The sequence below is a fragment of the Ranitomeya variabilis genome, chromosome 3 (genome assembly GCF_051348905.1).
Source record: "Ranitomeya variabilis isolate aRanVar5 chromosome 3, aRanVar5.hap1, whole genome shotgun sequence".
NCBI lineage: Eukaryota > Metazoa > Chordata > Amphibia > Anura > Dendrobatidae > Ranitomeya > Ranitomeya variabilis.
Genome location: NC_135234.1, coordinates 725,273,003 through 725,295,002, shown reverse-complemented (window position 1 = coordinate 725,295,002; position 22,000 = coordinate 725,273,003). Strand labels below are relative to the sequence as shown.

Below are 22,000 nucleotides of genomic sequence, written 5' to 3'. Positions count from 1 at the left end.
TAAAATGTGATCCCATATTCTAGAGGTGGCCTCACCAATGATTTATACTTTGGGATTTTATCTCTCTTTTTATGCACCCTAAAATCTTGTTTGCTTTTGTGGCTGCTGCCTGACATTGAGTACTGCTGCTCAGCTTGTAACCAGAATGCCCAAGTCTTTTCTGCTTCCCGCGATGATGTGTCGACATGGACATGTGATCATTGACCGCAGTGGTTCTGACATTTTAGCACTATCGCCAGTGATGGGCTGCAACAGTCACGTGTTGGTGTCAATACAAGCATGGGACCCAGAAAGCAATGGAAAGGGAGGACAGGAAGGCGAGTAGTACTACTTTTTAGATTTTAGAGATTCTAGCTGGTTTTAAGGCTATGTGACCACGTGCGGAAAGTAAGCAGAATTTTCCTGATAAAATCCGGACTCCCTGCGCAGGAAATCCGCTTGCGTTTTTGTAGCGTTTTTTGCGTGTATTTCTCGTGCGTTTTTTTCGTGGATTTTTAGCTTTTTAATTTTTTTTACAATTGTCCCAATACAATTCTATTGTGGGAAAACCGCGGATTTTCTGCAAAATTAATGAACATGCTGTGTTTTTTGCCGCAATGCTTTTCCGCTGTGGGAAAAAACGCAGCATGGGCACAAAAATTGCGGGATGCATTCTAACAATGGGATGCTTAATGTAAGCGTTTTTTAGCGTTTCCGCAGCTGAAAACCGTCGTAAAAAAACACTAACAATCTGGAACGTGGACACATAGCCATCACGTGTTGAGTTTTTACTGTCTTTCACGTTTGAGTACAAAAAGCTTCTAAAAACATATGAAAATCATATACATCACCTATATGTAAGGGGTATTTCAGTGGGAAATGATTACCTATCTACAGGTGATGATTACTCGACCAGTGGGGTCTGACCCCTGAGATTCCCACGCTCTTCAGAGCTGCGCCTTTTTGAATGGTAGCGGATTAACTGTGGCTCCATTCATTTTATATGATACCGCCGGAGATACAGCGCAGTCCCATAGTGAATGAATAAGGCACGTGCTCCGCTACCACTCCATGCCGTCAGGGGACCCTGTACTGGCCATCAGTGGGGTCTCAGCAGTCGGGCCCCCAGCGATCGGGTAGTTATCACCTATCCAGTGTGTGTTACCCGCTTTGAGGAAGCCTGATGGAGTCTTCTGGTTTCCCGAGCAGCAGATGCCATTACGTGATCATATTGGGACCTAATGCTAATGAATTGGCCAGGAGTAGGATGCCAGTGGATGCAGACGTGGAGCGGCTTTGGTGGTCTGGTAAGAAGGCCATTTGGAAATGTTTATTATCTGCTTAAACCGTCTTTGGAGGTTGATGAATCAAACCCTTATCTGTATTTTCAGATCCATATTTAAAGCATTGAGATCAGATGCGGTCATGTGTGCGAGCTAAGGACAGGCATGTGTTTCCTAATGTACAGAACTGGGCTGGGGGAGGGCTCCCTCCATCTACCCGGTCATCTCCTCCTTTTACTACATCTTTTTTTTTTCTTGCCTATCTTGCGGACCTGGTGTGAGCGGTGTTGTCACGTACATACATAAATTAAGTGTTGCCAGTCTTTTGTTCAGCTCGAATGGCACAAATTACACTGCTGTCAGCCGCTAATTGTTGTTCTGCTGCTTTGGGCGAAGATTTCATTGCTCTCACAGCTATAGATTATATGTCAGCGTTTGGTGGGTTTCTTGTCAAGTTGGGTGAATGTGCAGCAGCGCAGTTTACAGTGTTAATTGCCTCCAAGACTCGGGGGCCATGTTCTGTTCTTTGGGTGCTGATTGTAAAATCTGAAGGGGCACGGTGGGCTTCGTTGAGCTGCAGGCGTAGGTTCCTTGGGTTTTGGATAAGTTTGTAGTGTTCACAAGGGATCTTCTAAAACATACACGTATTTTTGGGTTGTAATAGTGCGGCTGCGAAGGCTGAAATGGGAAATATTACATTCTACTCTTCTGTATTGTGCTGCATAGTTTTGGATTAACTAAAGTGTTTTGGAATTGGGTAATATGAGCGATGGACGCCACCTCATCCGATTCATAAGAGGATCTATCACTTGGTTTAAAGATTTTTTATCTGGTGTAAATGCCGCTGTCCTACTGAATCCGGCATTGTTTATTTTTTTGTTTCTGTGCCTTTCTGTTCCAGAGATATGACCCTTTAGTCCGTTTGTAAATCTAGTATGGTCAGCCAACTGGGTGTGGTCAGCCAACTGGGTGTGGTCAGCCAACTGGGTGTGGTTCTCAGAAGACTTCCATAGAGAAGGTGAGGATCACACCTGCTTGGATGATCAAAACTAGATTTATATACAAGGGAGAGGAAGCCATATCTCTATAATGGAGAGGTGCGGGAACAATCGAAAACAACTCCAGATTAAGGGAAACAGCGACACTTACAAGGTAAGGAAATTAGACATTTGTGGCAAGTGACCGTTCCTCTTTAACAAACAAAGTGAGTATGTAAGGCACTGTTTCCACTGATGTTATTTACTTGTGCATTATATGTTATTTATGACCTATTATTGAATCCAATAAGGGTGATTTTGTTTTTCTGTTTTTTTTTTGAAGCGTTTTATGTCTTAATATTTAGAATTAATATTTATTTTATTTTTTATATATGTATTTCTTTTTAAATACATTGTGCACTTCTATGCTTCGATCCTCTGCTCTAGGAGACCAAAAACGAGTTCAGTGTAGTAGCCGGATAGATAATTTCTGGAGAAAGGAAGAAACGTATATTAGGTTGGTAGTGTCATGCTCAGTTGGCCATACACACTAGACGGATGTCAGCTGCCTTTCCTGACCCCCTTCTCTTATACAGAGCATCGTCAATGAACAAAAGGATTAACCGGTGACATTCAAGAAGCCGGATCCTCCTGACGCCCAATGGATGATGTGGAGGGAGAGGCAGGAGGCCATCATCATACACATTGGATCCCACCAACTTTTCTGTAATGTCTGTGACTCTTTGGATTAGTAGAGCTCAATAATTCTGATTTCTACACAAATGTTAATAAACCTTGTAAGCAAAGATGATCGATCACATCTCAGGTGTTGAATAGCTATAATGGGTTAGATATTATATAGCGGGTTTTTTTTTGTGTGTATTTTTTTTTGTATTGTAGAGGTTGCATAAGCGTCATATTCTGTAAATAGTATTAGCGCTTTATAGTTAAAGTTTGAAGTCCCATGCATTGGTGGTGCACATGGCTGGAATAGAACATGGATGAAAAAAGCGTTACCCTCCGAAAACCCATCCTCGCCAGTCTTCTGGAAATGTACTTGTTGGCCGGTGTCCCTTGGTGTATTTGTGGTCTTGTATGGTCCCTATTACAAGGTTACTGTGTGGGTCTTTGGGACTGATTCATCAGGGTATTTATCCTACTCGGCCTGCTACACCAAAGTGAGAGAAGCTGGTACAGGGCATGGCAAATTCATGGAAGTTTATGCTACTGGCTGGAGTAACGTTTCCAGCATAGACACACAGCACTTGTAAGACGCATGCGCCGCTTAATGAATTATGTGCATTTTACTCCAACGCTCCCTCCATTTAGACTGGCGGGCAAAACAACAATTTTAATGAATCTGGCCCAATGTTTGTTGCCTGGTGGTGGGGTGGGGATTATCTCGGCATGGATTCCGGGGCAGTCCTGTCGGTAAGCCAAATCCGACTCCTCAATTTCCCTGACTTCCGACTCCACAGCTCTGGTCACTACTGTGCATGTCCATAAAGTGCAGCACAGATTCGTCTCAACTGAAAGCCCAGATCCTTAGATCAGGAATAAAACAGACATATTAAGGGTTAAATTAGCTCCCAAAGTGTTATTTTCCCCCTGCTTTTAGCAGATTTGCTTGACTTTTGCCACACGTTGTTTTGCAGCTTTTTACCAGTCACTTGCGGCGTGCAAAATACGGCATAAAATTGTACACGTTTTACGATACCTTTTAGGATTTCTAATGTTCCTTGCTTTGTACTGTATACCAGGTAAAATAATATCCTTGATTGTCAGATGGAAAATATTACTCGTTTTGTCTTTTTTACATTTTCAGTATAAAATCTATAAACATGTTTATAGGAAAGCAGAATGGTTTGTCCTTGTAGGCGTGTAAATGCCACACAAAACTTTTGGTTTGGCTAGAACATGGCTCACATTCATTGCTAAGTGATTGTTATGAGCCAAATTAGAACATTAATTCTGCTCTATTAGCTGAACAAAAAAGAAGAACATCACTGTTCTGCAGGAAACATGGAGGTGCCACGGGTAATAATGGTTGCCCTTGTGCCATAACTGGTGCCCACTTGAAAATACTTAATGGTCTCTTTTATTTGATTCCTACCAACTCAGTTTGGCTGATTCATTAAAGGGGTATTCTTACGTTATTACATTGTAAGACAGCATGAAAATAAGCAAGTTTGCAATTGACTTGTCTTTTCTATCTGCTTTCATTCTCAGGAAGCGAGGGCTTTTATCTTTCATAGTGTACAACTGGTTTAAATGCTTTCATTCTTCTGCAGTGAAGGCTTTTATCTTTCTAGTGTACAGGTGGTTTCCATGGATCTCGGCCACTAGTGCCTGCCTAAGAGTGCGCAGTAGTGACATTCCAGGAGAGAAGTTAAGGCCGGGATCACACATGCGAGAAACACGTCCGTGTCTCGCATGTGAAACCCAAGCTCTGGTGCCGGCACTTGGGAGCGGAGCGTGCAGCTCCATGTGTTCCTATGCGGCCGCACGCTCCGCTCCACAGTGCCGGCGCCAGAGCTTGGGTTTCACATGCGAGACACGGACGTGTTCCTCGCATGTGTGATCCCGGCCTAACTCGTATCACTACTGTTGGCTCTCTCCAGCCTATTAATTTCAGATAGCTGCTCACCTCCCTCCTTCACCTTCTTAGCTCCTGACAAGCTGCTGTTTTAAATCTTGCAAAATCATCAGCGCTCGCTGTCGGATGCTTCCAGAGCAGTTCTCCTAATGTCTGGTTTCCGCTTTCGCTGTCCATCCACAGCTGTCTGCTTTTTCAAATGCTCAGTTATTTCTATATGATAGTTCAGTGATAAGTCAGGCCCTGTGAGTTTGTAGTCCCGCAGATTGGGACTACTCTTCCGAGACGCAGCGGTCTTACTGGAGACTTTGGGCTAGGTTGCTCTCTTCATAAACTGTTTTTTGCTTATGGTATTAATTGTTTTAGTATAGCCACAAGCAGTAACAAATATGAAGCCAGGACACTTTCTTTTACATCTGGGACTTGTTTAAATTCTTTTTTTAGGATTTTTTTTTTTTTTGTTTTCGTTAATTTTTAGGATATTTCTGTGCCGTGTCTGGTATTTTGGTTTTTTTTTCCGTCTTTTTTTTGCTTCACTCATTAACATACTGGAGGAAAAAAGAAAATTATTTCTAGGCACTTGACAGCTTAGTAAATATTTTGTATTCGCCATATGTTATCGGTTTTGAAGCAAATAGTCCAGGACTATGTGCATACGAGGTGCATATTCCAGATGGAGAATACCCAGTGTATTATAGTAGCGGCATTGCTGAGATGTCAAACCTGATCCCTGCACGACAGAGAAAGTCTGAAAGGTACACTTGCTGCATATTTGAGAAGTGCATCATGTTAATTTTATGCTATGAATTTCACAGCAGAAAACTCGGGTACCTTGTGTTATTCCTCTTATAAAATCAAGGGGTTAAAGATGCTTCTTGTGAAGCGTGGGGAGACTTACAGGCCAGGTTATGTCAGCAGGATTTTGTTCTGTAATCTGAGAGCAGCAATAATGTAGGGTAAGAGGCTCTGATTCCAGGGATGTGTCACTAGCTGAGCAGTTTGCTGCAGTTTCATTACAATCAGTGGTTTATCAGCAGGAGATTATCATTACAGGACTAGGTGTCAAATACAAGATAGTGAGGCTGATCTGTATAACCCCGCCCCAACCGCTGATTGGCAGTTTGCTGACCCTGTACACAGGAAGCTGCCAATCAGGAGTGAGGGCGCGGTTATACATTGCTCAGCATTTTGAAAACTGCTACATAAAAAGCCTATCATGGCCTCGTCTGATGCGGTAGATTCCTCGTATTGATGTCCTATGTGCCCTTCGCTGTCGACTAGTAGATGGATTGAGATAATATATTTGAGGTTGCAGTCGGTGCATTAGCATATTCTTCATGTGATTTAACAGTGGTGTCCAGTTCTGTCCAGAGTTACGGCCTCTTTGTCCTCTTCACTTTGGTGGTCGAGCATGCTCAGTTACAGCACTAGGAGTCATCGGAGATGGAACTTTGAATTAAAGTTGGAGGTTCAATGATGAAGAGAAAAAAATGAAGTAATTCTTCATGTTTAGGATGTAAAAACAACAACCAAAGTGAGACAGACTCACTATAATATAGCAAGATTAGTTTGGATATTCACTAGAATGCAATTATTTTACCTACTCAAAATTTTGTGAAAAAAACAGATCAATCAGAATATACATAAAATATAGAATTTTATTGAATTATGATAAAATATGAAAGACATAAAAAGTGAGGGAGAAACCACAGCACAAAAATATTAATAATGGGTATACTGACTACATAACATAATCATACATAGTAAAAATCCCACACAAATAGTCCACCAAATAATTGAGCATAGCAGACATGCATATCTGAAAAAAAGGCATGAAAAGGAAAGGGGATATAATAGAATAGTTTATACAGAAGTCAGTATTCCATGACTCCAACGTACGTTTCGCCTAGTTGCTTCTTCAAGGAGTATCATACTCCTTGAGAAAGCCACTAGGCGAAACCGTACGTTTTGTGCTGTGGTTTCTGTATTTCCTTATTAGCATGATTCAATAAAATCATTTATTTTATGAACCGTATATCCTGATTGATCTGGTTTATTCAGTAATTTTGAATGTTTAGTATGTAGTTTTAGTGTTTTCTTGCGTCTCTGTGTCTCGTGACTCTTCAGCCTTCTTTCAAATACCCCTTTACGTTTACTTGCAGGATTGTTATGTTCTCCTACATTCATTTTATGAATTGTGATGGAGCTTTTGTGGTTCACCAGTAGTAAAGTCACTGGCAGTAATACAATAGAAAGTGGTTTTCTGGCAAAGCTTATACTTTTGGCTCATCGTATGCGTGGGGACAATGAGTTTTCCTATTGAAGAGTATTTAGTCCAGCTTTGCCATGCACCGTAAAGTTTTACAGCGGCTTACAAAACTTTATTAAGCATGAAACTTCATAAGCAGAATGCGGACTATTCCAGCGCGCATCTTACATCAGAAACGAAGGAATGCAAAAGAAGTTTTAATTTATCGCCTTGGGTTAAAGAATAAAAAAGAAAAAGAGAAAAAAATCTGTTGAAACATAAGTGATAACAAAGGCTTTGATGTTAATAAACCTAAATGGAAGTAAAAAAAAAAAAATCAAAGTGTGTAAACGGTTAGGTTATAAAAGGGAAGATGACAGAGTTATACCCTGTAATTAGGAGTAATTTGTGCTTTTGGGGTAGTTATTTGTCTTGTATGAACCAAAGTCTGTTTCATGTTTGCTTGTGTAATGAAGATATCTGCGAGGTTCAGGCCATTACCGAAATGCTTCTTCAAAAACGGAAAGTTTTTTGTTTTTTTTTAATTGGCGGTTATCACGCATTTTAAGTTGTAATGTAAAAGAAAAAAAATGGGAAAGTGGCGGTATTCTTTTACTTGGAGCCCAAATCTAGACATGTGTAAAGGGAAGATGATGCCCTCTCTCTAGTATAACAATCAAGGGTCCCTAATGGGGTCATACACACCCGCTAAAATTAAATAATGTCATTTGAACTTATCTCTAACAAGTATTTTTTTTTTCTTCCGTCATGGGAAATTATCTATTGTTTAAATACGTTTTTATATTAAATATATATAATGTATATTATACAGTATCTAAAATTTAATAAAATTGCCATTTTCACACCTGCAACGAGGCGTAAAGGGGCTGTCCAGACCTAAACACCATGTGACTTCAGGCTTGTGAATCCTCACAATGTGTGCTGTTAGGAATATCAGGCGCTGGGAGCAGGAGGTTATTTGACTGCAGATTTTCAATTTACGTACTAATGGTCACATTCCAACTAGACATTTCCAGCCTCGCTCAACTCGCTTGCATTGAGCGAGGCCGATTACGACTAGTTGACATGTTACCACATGGATACTAATCGCGTACTTGCCATCATGCTCCCGCCTTCTCCCAGCGCCAGAGAATCCTGACAGTATGCGGTGTGAATAGTCACAGTGACTGCACACTTGAATTCCAAGGCCAGAAAACCCCTTTAATAATATACTTTTACATTCTGTTGCAGAACTAAGCATTTAGTTAACTGAAGGTTAATTTACGGAGACCAACCGGCGTCATGATCAGACTGCAAACTGGTAAACCTGTAATGATTGCCGGTCGTTTGAATGCCTGTTTACACAGGGAGACCGAAGTAGACGATGTGCACTGAGCGATCTGTGATCCATCACACAGTGCACATAGGCTGCTGTCGTTATCGGCATGGGGGTCCGGCATACATTGGATGATGCACCGCTAAGAAAGCTACGCGAAAGATCTTTTCACCTGTTGGATGAGCGTTTTGCTTGTTCACCAGGTGATCGTCAGCCTGTTTACACAGCAAACTAATCGTGAAAGGAGTGTTTTTAACAACACTTACATTTATCTTGTAGTGTAAATGCCCCTTGACTCCGTATCATATCGGTGGGTGTCCATCACCCAGCACCCCATCCAATCAGTTGTTGTTTGCTCTGGAGGATGTCAAATGTAAACCCTCAATGCCCGATTCCCCCGAGCCTTCACATCAGAATTCTGACTTAAAAGCTTTGAAAATCCCAAAAAATGTTTGCCCATCTCGGAGCTGCGCCATCAATTTTGCGAATTTTGGCATATTTACCACCAGTTTCTTACAGCGCCATGAAAATGGGCAGAGCTGGGTTGTGACACTGGCATGGCGGCAGAGTGATGCCACAGCTCATCTAAGTCATGGTGAATAGTGGTGTTCCTTACTCTAGAAGTCTCACGCCACTTGTCAGACGCTACAGATTCCTCAAGAGGCAGGTACTGCAGGAATTTTAGGGAACAGAATTCGAGAGAGATTCCCTGAATGGAAAAATGGGTTAAATTATAGGAATAGAAATGCTGGATTCCGTCTTTTGATGGACAGTGACGGAACCTGCACCCATAGGCTTCCATTATAGCCTATGATGGACGGCACAGGATCTGTCGCTGTCTGACTTCTTGACGTACACAAAAAACGTTTCTATGTGCATTGTCTCCGGGTGACCGACAAAGACTTTAAGATGGATCAGTCAAACGACGGATGAAATGGAAGGCCATCCGTCACAATCCCCCGTTAATACAAGTCTATGAGAAAAAAACGGATCCAGCAGCAGCATTTGCTGGCTCTGTTTTTTTCAAAAAATGATGGATTGTGACTGATGGCAAAAAACTGATGTGTCAAAGAGGCCTAACAGAATAACAGCTTGTCGGACAGTGTGCCCGTTGAAATGGGGCAACGTATTTTGTCTTAGAGTGGATTTATAAGGTTTGCATCACGATCTAGATGATGTTTCTGGATTCCCATATGGATCTTGATCACAAAGCCCAGGGACTACCGTCTCCAAAAGCCGACTGCAATGTCATATGCTTGATAAAATAGCATTAGATCCCTGCAGACTGTGAGCCCTCGAGGGCAGGGTCCTCCCTCCTTATGTACCCGTGTTCCTTGTTTTTTGCTCATGTTTAATGTATTTGTCTATATTTGCCCCGTATTTCACATGTAAAGCACCATGGAATAAATGGCGATTTAAAAATGTATAATTATAAATAAATTAGATAAAAATGCAAAAAAACGCCATAGGGTCTTATCCAGGTAAATAGGATATAAAGGAAAGGTAGATCCGCTCACCTTATAGGGTTGTGTGAGGCACAACACGTAAAAAAAGCCTATTATCCAGATGCTGCAGCTTCCATGAAATTGTCAGAATTAAATGTCTGGGAAAATGGAAGTAATTCTGCCCTCTCTGGATTCACGAAAATCCACTAATAAAAGTGAAATGTAGGTTTATTGTCAATGCGTTTTCAGAGTCACACAGACTCCTTCTTCAGGACACCATTAGATAATTATGTATGGTTGTCCTGAAGGAGGTGGTGTGAATCTGAAACGCGTTGACTCTCAAGGTTCTATGTATGGTTGTCCTGAAGGAGGTGGTGTGAATCTGAAACGCGTTGACTCTTCAGGACAACCATACATAAAAACAATAAGGTTCTTATGTATGGTGGTCCTGAAAAAGGAGGTGGTATGACTCTGAAATGCGTTGACTCTTCAGGACAACCATACATAATAACAATAAGGTTCTTATGTATGGTGGTCCTGAAGAACGAGGCTGTCAGAAACTGAAACGGGTGGACAATAAACCTAAAATAGCATCGGGCAACAGATAGCCGGCCATATAACTTGGACGAGGATTTCAACGCAATTCTCAGACTGGTCGTCAGATCACTGGACCCAAACTTGATGGCTGCATAGAAATACATACTGTCACGCTTGGGTTGGCAATGCCGACAACCAGTCTGAACACTGCGTTGCGATCCTCGTCTGATTTATACCGCTGTCTTCCCTTAGTATGTCTGCCAGGCTAGCTGGCTTCGTCATGGCAGGTAAGACTCAGAGGGTTTCATGTAGATTAGTTTTTGTGAATTAATGATTGACCTAATTACACGGACTAATTACTTGACACATCCTCATGGAGGGGAGCTAATGGAATTTCCACCCTTTATAAGAAGGATTTGGAGCAGTTAAATGTGCCTTATCTATGTTCATTACACAACAAAAGAGCCTGATATTATTTCAAGGTCCTAGTACGAAACACGTCAATCTGCCGATGAGGCGCAGCCAACATTTAAAATCTGTTTTAAAAGAAATTTTCAATTCCCACAACAATTGAAGCCACAGAGTATCAAAAATCCTGCAAAATTTCTGCCACTTGGGTGGCTAATTATTAGCATTCTTTCTCATTTAGTCAGAAACCAGATCTCGACGGTGAGGTATTGTCTGACCTGCATTTGTCAGGCAGCTCCGAGGCTATGTGCATTGGAAACGGTAAATGTTTTTGATTAATGTGGGGCTATTTCGTACCGGCTCTTATTTTGTGTCATGAGTTTTTTTTCCATACATATAATGCAGATGTGTAATAGTCGGTACGTTATTATTAGAGTCTGCCAAACTTATATTTTCTGCTTGAACAGACTTCACGATAGCCAGAAGTCAAATTCTCATTGTGTAAGAATTCGTATTATGACTTTATACAGAATCAAATGCATTTGGTCATGTACGGACACTTGGCAGATAGGCTGCCCCTATGCAACGAGCGCAACAGATGTTCCAGAGAAATATAGTGGAAGCCTGTGGTGTCCCAAGCCTCCTGGCCTTTCCATCAGTTGTGGGCTCGTTAGTAGTAGTATAGATGTCAATCTACCGTACATTGGTCACTATTGATCAGTATGTTCATTAAGTAATAACACCTGTATGTAAATGCACCATAAACGTAATATAGAAGCGGAATAAAGGTTTCCCCCCAAACATAAGAGTTATCGTTGCGCGGAGAATTTGAGATAAAATTAAAATTAGTGAGGGGGTGGGGTCCAATCTCAGGGACCCCCCATCAATGCTTAGAAAAGGGCTCTGAAATACTCCAATTGCCTGGCTAGTGACCAGCCTTCAGGCTCCCCAAACATTGTTACACCCTTCTGGTTTGTAGGGATAGGGAAAGGTTTGCTGGAGTGGATTGGGGAAGGGGGGCTTTTCCTTTGACAGGCCTTGTAATAGACAGCATGGAACACCCTTTTATTTGCGTGGCATGGTGGACTTTTGTTTTTTTCACTTGTGTGAAGGAAGTAGCATTTTCCGGTCTAAAAAAAAATATATACTGTGTGTGTGTATGTGTGTGTGTATATATATGTGTGTGTGTATATATATATATATATATATATATATATATATATATATATATATATATATATATATATATATATATATATATATATATATATATAGACATATAGACAGACACACACACACACACACACACGGTACGGAAAGTATTCAGACGCCTTTAAATTTTTCACTCTTTGTTTCATTGCAGCCATTTGTTAAATTCAAAAAAGTTCATTTTTTTCCCATTAATGTACACTCTGCACCCCATCTTGACTGAAAAGAAACAGAAATGTAGAAATTTAGCAAATTTGCTCAGACCCTCATATTTAAGTCACATGCTGTCCATTTCCTTGTGATCCTCCATGAGATGGTTCTACTCCTTCATTGGAGTCCAGCTGTGTTTAATCTGATAGGACTTGATTTGGAAAGGCACACACCTGTCTATATTAGACCTCATAGCTCACAGTGTATGTCAGACTAAATGAGAATCATCAGGTCAAAGGAACTGGCCAAGGAGCTCAGAGACAGAATTGTGGCAAGGCACAGAATTTCTGCAGTACTCAAGGTTCCAAAGAGCACAGTGGCCTCCATAATCCTTAAATGGAAGAAGTTTGGGGCCACCTGAAATCTTCCTAGACCTGGCCGTCCAGCCAAACTGATCAATTGTGGGAGATGCAGTAGGGAGATGGGAGAAAGTTCCACTAAGTCAACTATCACTGCAGCCCTCCACCAGTCAGGCCTTTATGGCAGAGTGGCCCTACAGAAGCCTCTCCTCAGTGCAAGACATGAAAGCCCGCATAGTTTGCTAAAAAAGACACAAAGGACTCCCAGAGTATGAGAAATAAGATTCTCTGGTCTGATGAGATGAAGATAGACCTTTTTGGTGATAATTCTAAGCGTTATGTGTGGAGAAAACAAGGCACTGCTCATCACATGCCCAGTACAATCCCAACAGTGAAACATGGTGGTGGCAGCATCATGCTATGGGGGTGTTTTTCAGCTGCTGGGACAGGACGACTGGTTGCCATTGAAGGAAACATGAATGTGTCCAAGTACAGAGATATCCTGGATAAAAACCTCTTCCAGAGTGCTCTGGACCTCAGACTTGGCCGAAGGTTCACCTTTCAACAAGACTATGTCCCTAAGCACAAAGCTAAAATAACAAAGGAGTGGCTTCAGAACAACTCTGTGACCATTCTTGACTGGCCCAGCCAGAGCCCTGACCTAAACCCAATTGAGCATCTCTGGAGAGACCTGAAAATGGCTGTCCACCACATTCACCATCCAACCTGACGGAACTGCAGAGGATCTGCAAGGAAGAATGGCAGAGGATCCCCAAATCCAGGTGTGAAAAACTTGTTGCATCATTCCCAAGAAGACTCATGGCTGTACTAGTTCAAAAGGTGCTTCTACTCAATACTGAGCAAAGGGACAGAATACTTATGACCATGTCATATTTCAGTTTTTCTTTTTTAATAAATTTGCAAACATTTCTACATTTCTGGGTTTTTTTTTCAGTCAAGATGGGGTGCAGAGTGTACATTAATGAGAAAACAATGAACTTGGCTTGCAATGAAACAAAGAGTGAAAAATTTAAAGGGGTCTAAATTCTTTCTGTACCCACTGTATATATAATATAAACAGCCATACACATTTTAGAACTTGACAATAGATTGTTTAGGCAGAAATTTTAGTTTTACAACCAGTTTTTCTTTGAGTCTCATCTATGCATGCATAACTTTTTTTTTTTTTTAAGTACATGATTAAAAAAAATATATTGTATTCACACTCTCAGGAAGGCATTAGGTAGCGTTCACACAGGCAATGCAGTTTGGTCCAAACAGGTGCAATCTTATTGTTTTCATGAACCTCCAAGTGACTCAAAACCAGAAACGGCCTGTTCTGGGCAGGAAGGTATAACTGCAAATTACAGTTCATGTACCAGGCCACAATTGTCAGTGTGGTCGCACAGATTACACAGTCCATTCTCCCAGAGCAAACTTAATACTCAGAAGAGACCAGATCGCACCAATGCAGTATCCCCTTCAGCCTAAGCTCCAACTGCTTCCACTGCCAAACAGAAGTGTTCAGTAGTGATGAGCGAACGTGCTGGGATAAGGTGTTATCCGCCATGCTCGGGGGCTAACAGAGTGTCTTCAGTTTCCTCGAATAATTTATTTGAGTCCCCACGGCTGCATGTCTCGCAGTTGTTTGGCAGCTGCAACATATGCAGGGATTGACTGTTTGTTAGGTAATCCTTGCATATGTTGCAGCTGTCAGACAGACACGAGACATGCAGCCGAAGATACTCTGTTAGCCCACGATCATGCTTGGATTGCGCCTTGTCCGATCCCCTTTCGCTCATCACTAGTATTCAACTCTGGGCACAGTTCACACTTAGCAAACTGTAGATTCCACATGGTTTTCCGCAGCTCCAACAAACAGACTACTCCATCTTCCTAGCTGACCCATGCAGTCTACAGACAGAGACCTCCGCATGTCTCTTTCAACTGCAGCTCACATTTTGGCTGGTCACTCACCAGCAGCACATTTGACTCTCCACCATTCAGCAGATTGAAACACCAAGTGAACACAGGTTGTTAGTTAAAGCTAGCCAGATGCATCTAATCAAGACCTGCAATACTAGGGCTTAACCCTGTCTCTGTCTACCTGACTCTGCTGCAAAAAAAAAAAAAAAATACACACACACATCACACACTGAGTTAGGTCTGGATGAGTAGCAGGTGACTGGTGAGGAAAACCAACAAAATTTGGGGTGCCCTACCACAACCCCCACACATGTTCATTATGGAGTCATAAAATGAATGCTGCTAGACATTCTGGTGCTATATCTTTTAATGCTGAAATTTTTTTAAGTGCATTTTTGCCTTTCTTTTCTCCCTTTGGGGGGGGGGGGGGGTGGAGTTAAAAATGCCAAGTCCCAAAGTTGCTTTAGAAAAATGCCAAGTCCCAAAGTTGCTTTAGACTCTATAATCACTGTAATCAGGATTACAGCACACTACAGTGCCTACAACATATTCTTCGAATCCTGCTTTTCCTTTACCCTTTTCTATAAGACTTGATAAACACCATACAAAAATACAGTACATTCTGTACACGGTACATTGCTGTGTACTCCTAGTATTAAAATGATTCCAGCTAAAGAGTGCGGGAGCTCATTAGCCCAAGTGTATTCAGCTTCCGCCCACCCAGCAGGACTGACAACTGCTGCAGCTTGTACTGAGGAGTGCGAGATTTCAGCAGGAAGGAGGTGCAATGAGGAGCTGTAAAACTTTCTAGGTGGATGGGAATTGAGATTAAAGCCTCAAAAAGAAAGCTGTAGCAATTTTGACATGAATTGTCAAATTGCATCCAATTTACTGTCGCTCAGTTTCACGGTAGGCCAGTCATCTTTCAGCTTCTAAACGCTGTCAGGAATAGCTGGACTGGGCAGCTGTTATGATTTAGAAGCACAGATGGGTTTTGGGAGAATCTTCAGAATCTCCTCCTGGATTACAGAATCTCCTCCTGGATTACAGAATCTCCTCCTGGATTACAGAATCTCTTCCATATCTTTTCTATAGTGGTGAAAACTTCTCACTTTTGTGAGCAGATTGCAAACTATCTAAACTGATGAAAATGTGTATGGACAGACAGGATATTTTTTGGTTCAGGTAACAGTCCCAGGGGTGCACCTCCATTAGCCGTACGTTTTACCACTGGATTGATTACAGAGTATTCAAAAGCTGAAAGGAACTGGAGTGAAAGACAATCCGTATAGTTCAAAAAGTACCCAATGTGGGCTCCTCTCTGTAAGAATGCCACCAGAAGGTTTTTTATAAACACCTCCTTAAAAAAAACCCTCAAAACACGTATTTAACTTGTATTGTTGTAGAGGTACGGCTTTGGTCAGACCTGTTGTGTTGTTTTTTTTTAACCTTAAGTGTAAAGCGTACTTATCATCAAGTTGAATCTAGCTGTTATTTATTTTAATTAAAGAGTGAACAACCCTAAATTGGAGATTTTTCTAAATATCATCTATTAGCAAAAGTGCTTAGAAGGGTACCCAACGTGCCTCTAAAGGAACCAGGATTCTACCAAAAGTTTGCACCCAGGTTTTTGGATCCCTCAGCTCACCCCAGCCTTTTTTGCAGTGACGCTGAGCTCTTAGTCTTCGCACTAAGTGGTTTACGGTCACTACCGGCTTAGTGCATGGTAGCACTCAGTGCAAAGAGTGAACTGTCACTCTTTCACTGTGAGAGCGGCCGTGTGATGTTGTTGGGTCCCATTCTGCATGCCAAGATCCAAATAACCCGGGAGTTCAGGCTCAACTTTTGTTAGAAAATTGGGGACATTAGGGACCCTTCTGGGGGCTGTTGTGAATAGATATTGGCAAAAAACACCAGTCTGTTTTTCAGGGATACAAGACGTACTCATTCTAATCTATGGAGCTGTCCACATGTCTGTGGTTTTCCACAATATGTCTGTTTTTGTTTTTTTGGGGCAGCACACTTGTAAAGTACAATACAAGTCTGAGTCTGTGGAAAACACGTATAGCACATGAATGGCATCCGTGTGCTTTCCGTATATGACATTGTAAAGGATAGGAGAAGCTTTGTCATTTATTTATCCATACATGAAAAACACTGATGAAGCACGGATGCAAAACGCTGATGACACTGGTAACATGAAAACACTGATATCTGAATGAAACCTAACACCCATTACACCCCCAGTGGCTATTTCATCTCCCCCCAGCTCACCGCTTCCTCCATTGGATGTGTTTTTGGCACAGAAAAATGTGCATCTTATTTCCGTAAAGGGGTCGTCCACTACTTGGGCAACCCCTTCTCAATCCGTATGTTTGCCCCCATTCAATTAACAAGACTTACACCCACCTCCCGTGCCGGCGTTGTTCCAGCCGTGTCAGCAGTGTATCTCCCGGGGCTCCCATGACATTGGCCACAGGGCTTGTGTGACGTTACAGTCAACGGCTGCTTCACCCTTCCGACCTTCAGGCAAATCACATATATCTGTAGGAAGTGAGTGCGCCTGTTCTCTCCAGATGTACGTGATGCATCTAAAGGCGAGGAGAGAGAAGCGTGAGCCCCAGAATAAATGGTGCCAGCACCAGAGATGAGTATGTGTTGTTCTACTGGGGGCAAACGTACTTATTGAGTAGTGGACAACCCCTTTAAGATGCAGGAAATCTGTTTCTGTTTGACCCCTTTCATTAAAAGGATCAGGCCTGATGAAAATCACCTTTTTTGTCTTCCTTCCACCATTGAGGCACTGTTGAGCTGCCGACACACCCAAACAGTGGCCACTTCTGCTGCCCGATGGTGCGGCTGACTATGACTGACTGTAGTCTGCTCTTGACCTGCAGTTGGTGCACTTTACACGGCATGTTATTGTGAAACCTGGCCAATTAACAATGTTCCTGGCGTCTTCCTGAACTACAGTTGTCCTTTCCAATTTTTTTTCTCCCCTACTTCTTTGTTATTTTCATTGCCCTTTTAATGACACACACCCTTAACCTGGGTCATTGCACCCTCATGTGTTTGTATATGTGTGAAAGTTTAAAGGTTAGACGTAAAGTGAACATCTGACCTTTACTCCTGTGTTTGTTCTTTCTTGTAAGAACTAATAAAGGGCAATGGCCGAGCGTGCATTTGGTAATCAAGGGTAGGTGCACCAAAAATGTCCCTCACTGTGTCATGTGCCTGCATGTAATTATTGGAGCATGCCCAAGCTTTGGGGGGGGGGGGGGGAGAAAAAAAACCCTTGGGAAAAAGGGAAATAAAACTGAACTACCGGTAGTTGGACCTCTTTAGAAGAAACACAAGGAGTTCTTCAACAGAAGGCAACTTAAGTTATGCATTATGCAGTGTCATCAGCAGACGTTGAGGTTCATTGATTCCCGGCTCCAGGGACTTATCCAGTCTTGCTTTGCGCCATGTTGCGTCATGCAGCTGTATAAGTGTGCATAAACAGCAATATGTGTACATTATGAAGACTAGACGTTGACGTTGTTTAGATGTTTTGCTGTTGTACTTTTTACAGTTTGTGATGTCTATTTTTGTTTCCTGATTCACTTTTTGACCCGTTGACATCTCCATTACTCAGCAGAATAAACCGCATACCACAGACCATGTTATAACACACGGGAAAAGGTTAACGCTGATGTTTATTGACTCCTGGCATACAAGCCAGCAGGAATTCATAGGCCTTCAAGAACAAAGCAGTATAGCTGCACCTTGCACCGTCATTACTGCAAAGGAAGAGCAGAAGATTTCCTCATTGCATTCACATTTATTGTGCGCACTACACATTTAAAGCGGTTGTCCGGGTGGCAAAAAACATAAAATTGTGGCTTAAAAGAGAAGATAAGCGGTCCTTATTGTCATTTTCTGGAGCTGCTGATTTGTTGGAGCAGAATACGTGTCTCGTATGATGTTTTTTTCTGCGCTGTCCGTTTGTTTTCCAGGACACGCACTGAACGCCTGGGTGGGATCTTGTCTGTCCCAGTAGCAGCGCTGAAGCTCTTTATAAAATACTATGACCTGCTCCAGAGGCTGCAGATTAGTTTTCTTTAGTGTTGGTAGTTGGTCTATTTCTTAATGTCATTCACTTTTCCCTTCTGGACAATACCGTATCGATAACTTTATCGCACAAACTCCAAAATCCCCTAAAAGTAATAGAGTACGGTAGTTCCAGAAACGACTTAAAGGGTCTGTACAGAGTATGGAAGCTGTCCCCTACACATAGGGTAGGGGATAAGATCCTTATTGCTGGGCGTCTGATTGCAAGGACCCCCACCGATGCTGAGGACAGGACAGCGCTTCAGACTCTTAGAGCATGTGCACCGACGCTGCGCCGATCTTCTATCTCTGCTCCATTCAGATGGGGCTCTAACCTGCAAATATTGGGCTAATCTGCAGGTTTATAGTGTTCTGAACCTGCACTTAAAACCCTGCTACCTGGAGGAAATGAACTTTATTCCTCCCGGTAGCGTTCAGGTTGCAGTCACAGTAGTGGAGCAGGGTCACTAACTGTTCTGTGAGAGCGGCGGCTGTAACCACGTCTCCCGCACTGACTGCTGACAGTCGGCTCTAATGCTCAGCGAGCTGTCAGTCAGTGTCGGGACGAGGTGGTTACTGCTGCCGCTCTCTATACACAGAGCGGTGACTGAACCCGTGTCAGTGGGACCCCCATAACTATTCCTTCCGGCACCGCGCGGGTTTCAAAATTACGGTAATTTCCTCCCTGCAGCGGGGCTCTAAGCACACGGCCAAGCAGGTTCAGAATGCCATTTACCTGCAGATTAATCCCATACCTGCAGGCTAATAGCAGTATTTCTTGCAACAGGTTCCCTGTGAGTGGACTTGGTCAAGTAGTCGTCCCGGTTGTTTGGGGAAAAAAAAAGCACATGCATTATGTGTGTGTGTGTGTGTGTGTGTGTATATATATATATATATATATATATATATATATATATATATATATATATATATATATATATATATATATATATATATATATATATATATATATATAGTGTCTAAGGGTTTTTCCATCTGTCTGTCTGTCCTGGAAATCCCGTGTCTCTGATTGGTCGAGGCCGCCAGGCCTCGACCAATTAGCGACGGGCACAGCATGGCGAAAATGTCATAATGGAAATCCCGCGTCTCTGATTGGTCGAGGCCGCCAGGCCTCGACCAATCAGCGACGGGCACAGTATCGACGTAGATGTCATAATGGTTGCCATGGCGACGATGATGTCATAAAGGTTGCCTCGACCAATTAGCGATGGGCACAGTCTGCCGTGAATTCTGGAATCATCATTGTCCATATACTACGGGGACATGCATATTCTAGAATACCCGATGCATTAGAATCGGGCCACATGTATGTATATATATCGGGCCATATGTATGTGTGTATGTGTATATATATATATATATATATATCTATATATCTATCTATATATCTACTGTATAATTGTCTAAGGGTCACTTCCGTCTTTCTGTCTGTCCTTCTGTCTTTCTGTCTGTCACGGATATTCATTGGTCGCGGCCTGTCTGTCTTGGAATCCAAGTCGCTGATTGGTCTCGCCAGCTGCCTGTCATGGCTGCCGTGACCAATCAGCAACGGCCACAGTCCGATTAGTCCCTCCCTTCTCCCCTGCAGTCAGTGCCCGGCGCCGGCTCCATATCCCCCGCAGTCACCGCTCACACAGGGTTAATGCCGGCGGTAACGGACCGCGTTATGCCGCAGGTAACTCACTCCGTTACCACCACTATTAACCCTGTGTTACCAAGTTTTTACTATTGATGCTGCCTATGCAGCGTCAATAGTAAAAACATCTAATGTTAAAAATAATTAAAAAAAAAAATTAAAATCATTATATACTCACCTTCCGCCGCCTTTCCCGCTCCTCGCGACGCTCTGGTGACCGCTCCATGCAAGCGGCAGGTTCCGGTCATGTGACCGCGACGTCATCACACCCTGGGACCGGAAGCTGCCGCCTGCACCGCACACAGGCGACAGAACTACAAGGCGCCCTCGGAAGGTGAGTATATGTTTATTTTTTATTTTTTAACCTGTGACATACGTGGCTGGGCAATATACTACGTGGCTCTGTGCTGTGTGTGTGTATATATATATATATATATGTGTATATATGTACACATGCACGCATACATATACACATACATATATGTGTGTGTGTGTGTTTCCACAATGAGTATGTAGTGCAGATTTTCTGCTTTTGTATTTTTGTGGACTGATGTTCCCGTAAAGTGGATGAAGTTTCCGTAAATCTCATGCCCATAGCTCTGTGAATATTGATCTACAATATGTTTCCACTGCAGAAATGGAGTAAAAACGCATGTAATCCGCATATAACCCGCATATAACCATCAATAAAGTTTTATCCAAGCCAAACAGGAAGTTTCCAAATCAAGTCAGTTTTATTTAAAGCAGGATATAGCAATAACAGCAAGCTGAAATAATGTGATAATCATATTAAAATTGGCTAATAGGTGAAGAAAAACTGCAGAGTAAAAATGCACCAAATACCCATTGAGGCTGCTCCATGTGTCGCTGTAGGGCGGCTTGCACACTGCACATAGGAGTTTCCACCTGGTATCTGTCCATAAGTGCCTTTTTACATACCGTAGATATAAAAAAAAACCACTTATTAAAATTATGGTAATAGGAAAATATTCACACGGGAAAAAAACAGCACCATGTGCATCATAGGAGCATTTTCCCATTGAAATCAATAGAAAGTTTATTCAAAGAGTATTTGGAGCAGCATCCGCTTAAAAAAAAAAAAAAAAAAAAAACCTCCTTGTGGAGCATACCTTTACTACCTAGAATAAGATCAGTGCTATGCAAAGGGAGGGAGGAAGGAAAACATTCCCAGAAGACATTTTTGGGGTGGTCATCAGTCACTAAGTTGGGTTCCAATCCTATTTTTGCCATAGCACACATCAAAAAAAGTTTGGCGCCCATGTCATATTTCCAGATTTCATCCAGTTACAAGTTGTCTTCTGGGCTTGTCATATTTTTGATAACTGCGACACTATTTTCCTGGTAATACCTGAACCCAAAGGACTTTTTTTTTTTTACAAATCCATAGAGCTAGTTTCGGAATGCATTCGTCTTCCTAACAGAAAACCATGCTGTTATGTGAACAAAGGAAAAAAATGGGGCCTGCCCACCTTTAGTATTACACTGTGTTCCAAATTATTATGCAAATAATATTTCCTCATATTTTCTCTAAATTACCTATCTGAATTGCAGTCATTGTTATTTTCCAGTCATCTACTATTCTAGTATAATTGCAATGTTTTGGAACAAACTGCCTATGAAAACAGTATCTTTTTAAAAAAAAATAAACACTCAAAGTGCATGTTCCAAATTATTATGCACAGCAGAGTTTTCATCCTTTTTTTTAAATTTTGATCAAAAAAATGGTCAATTGTGAAGTTATAAGCATTATCAGCTTATTACAAAATGAAATCAAACA

General features: G+C 42.0%; 1 protein-coding gene and 2 long non-coding RNA genes across 4 annotated transcripts in view; all 3 read left to right on the top strand.

The window, feature by feature from the left end:
* Window positions 1-22,000, top strand: part of MICU2 (mitochondrial calcium uptake 2) — a 303,165-nt gene that overhangs the window by 58,926 nt on the left and 222,239 nt on the right. The gene's annotated exons all lie outside the window — the stretch shown is intronic.
* The window catches only part of LOC143817192 (uncharacterized), a 59,831-nt gene that overhangs the window by 35,345 nt on the left and 2,486 nt on the right, over window positions 1-22,000 (top strand). The window lies entirely within an intron of this gene.
* On the top strand, window positions 1,191-2,950 carry LOC143818562 (uncharacterized). Of its 2 annotated transcripts, none has more exons than XR_013224610.1 (3): window positions 1,191-1,286; window positions 2,687-2,756; window positions 2,836-2,950. It is a non-coding gene; the product is annotated as an uncharacterized LOC143818562 (long non-coding RNA). The 2 variants fall into 2 exon arrangements; XR_013224609.1 differs by lacking the exon at window positions 1,191-1,286 and adding an exon at window positions 2,338-2,414.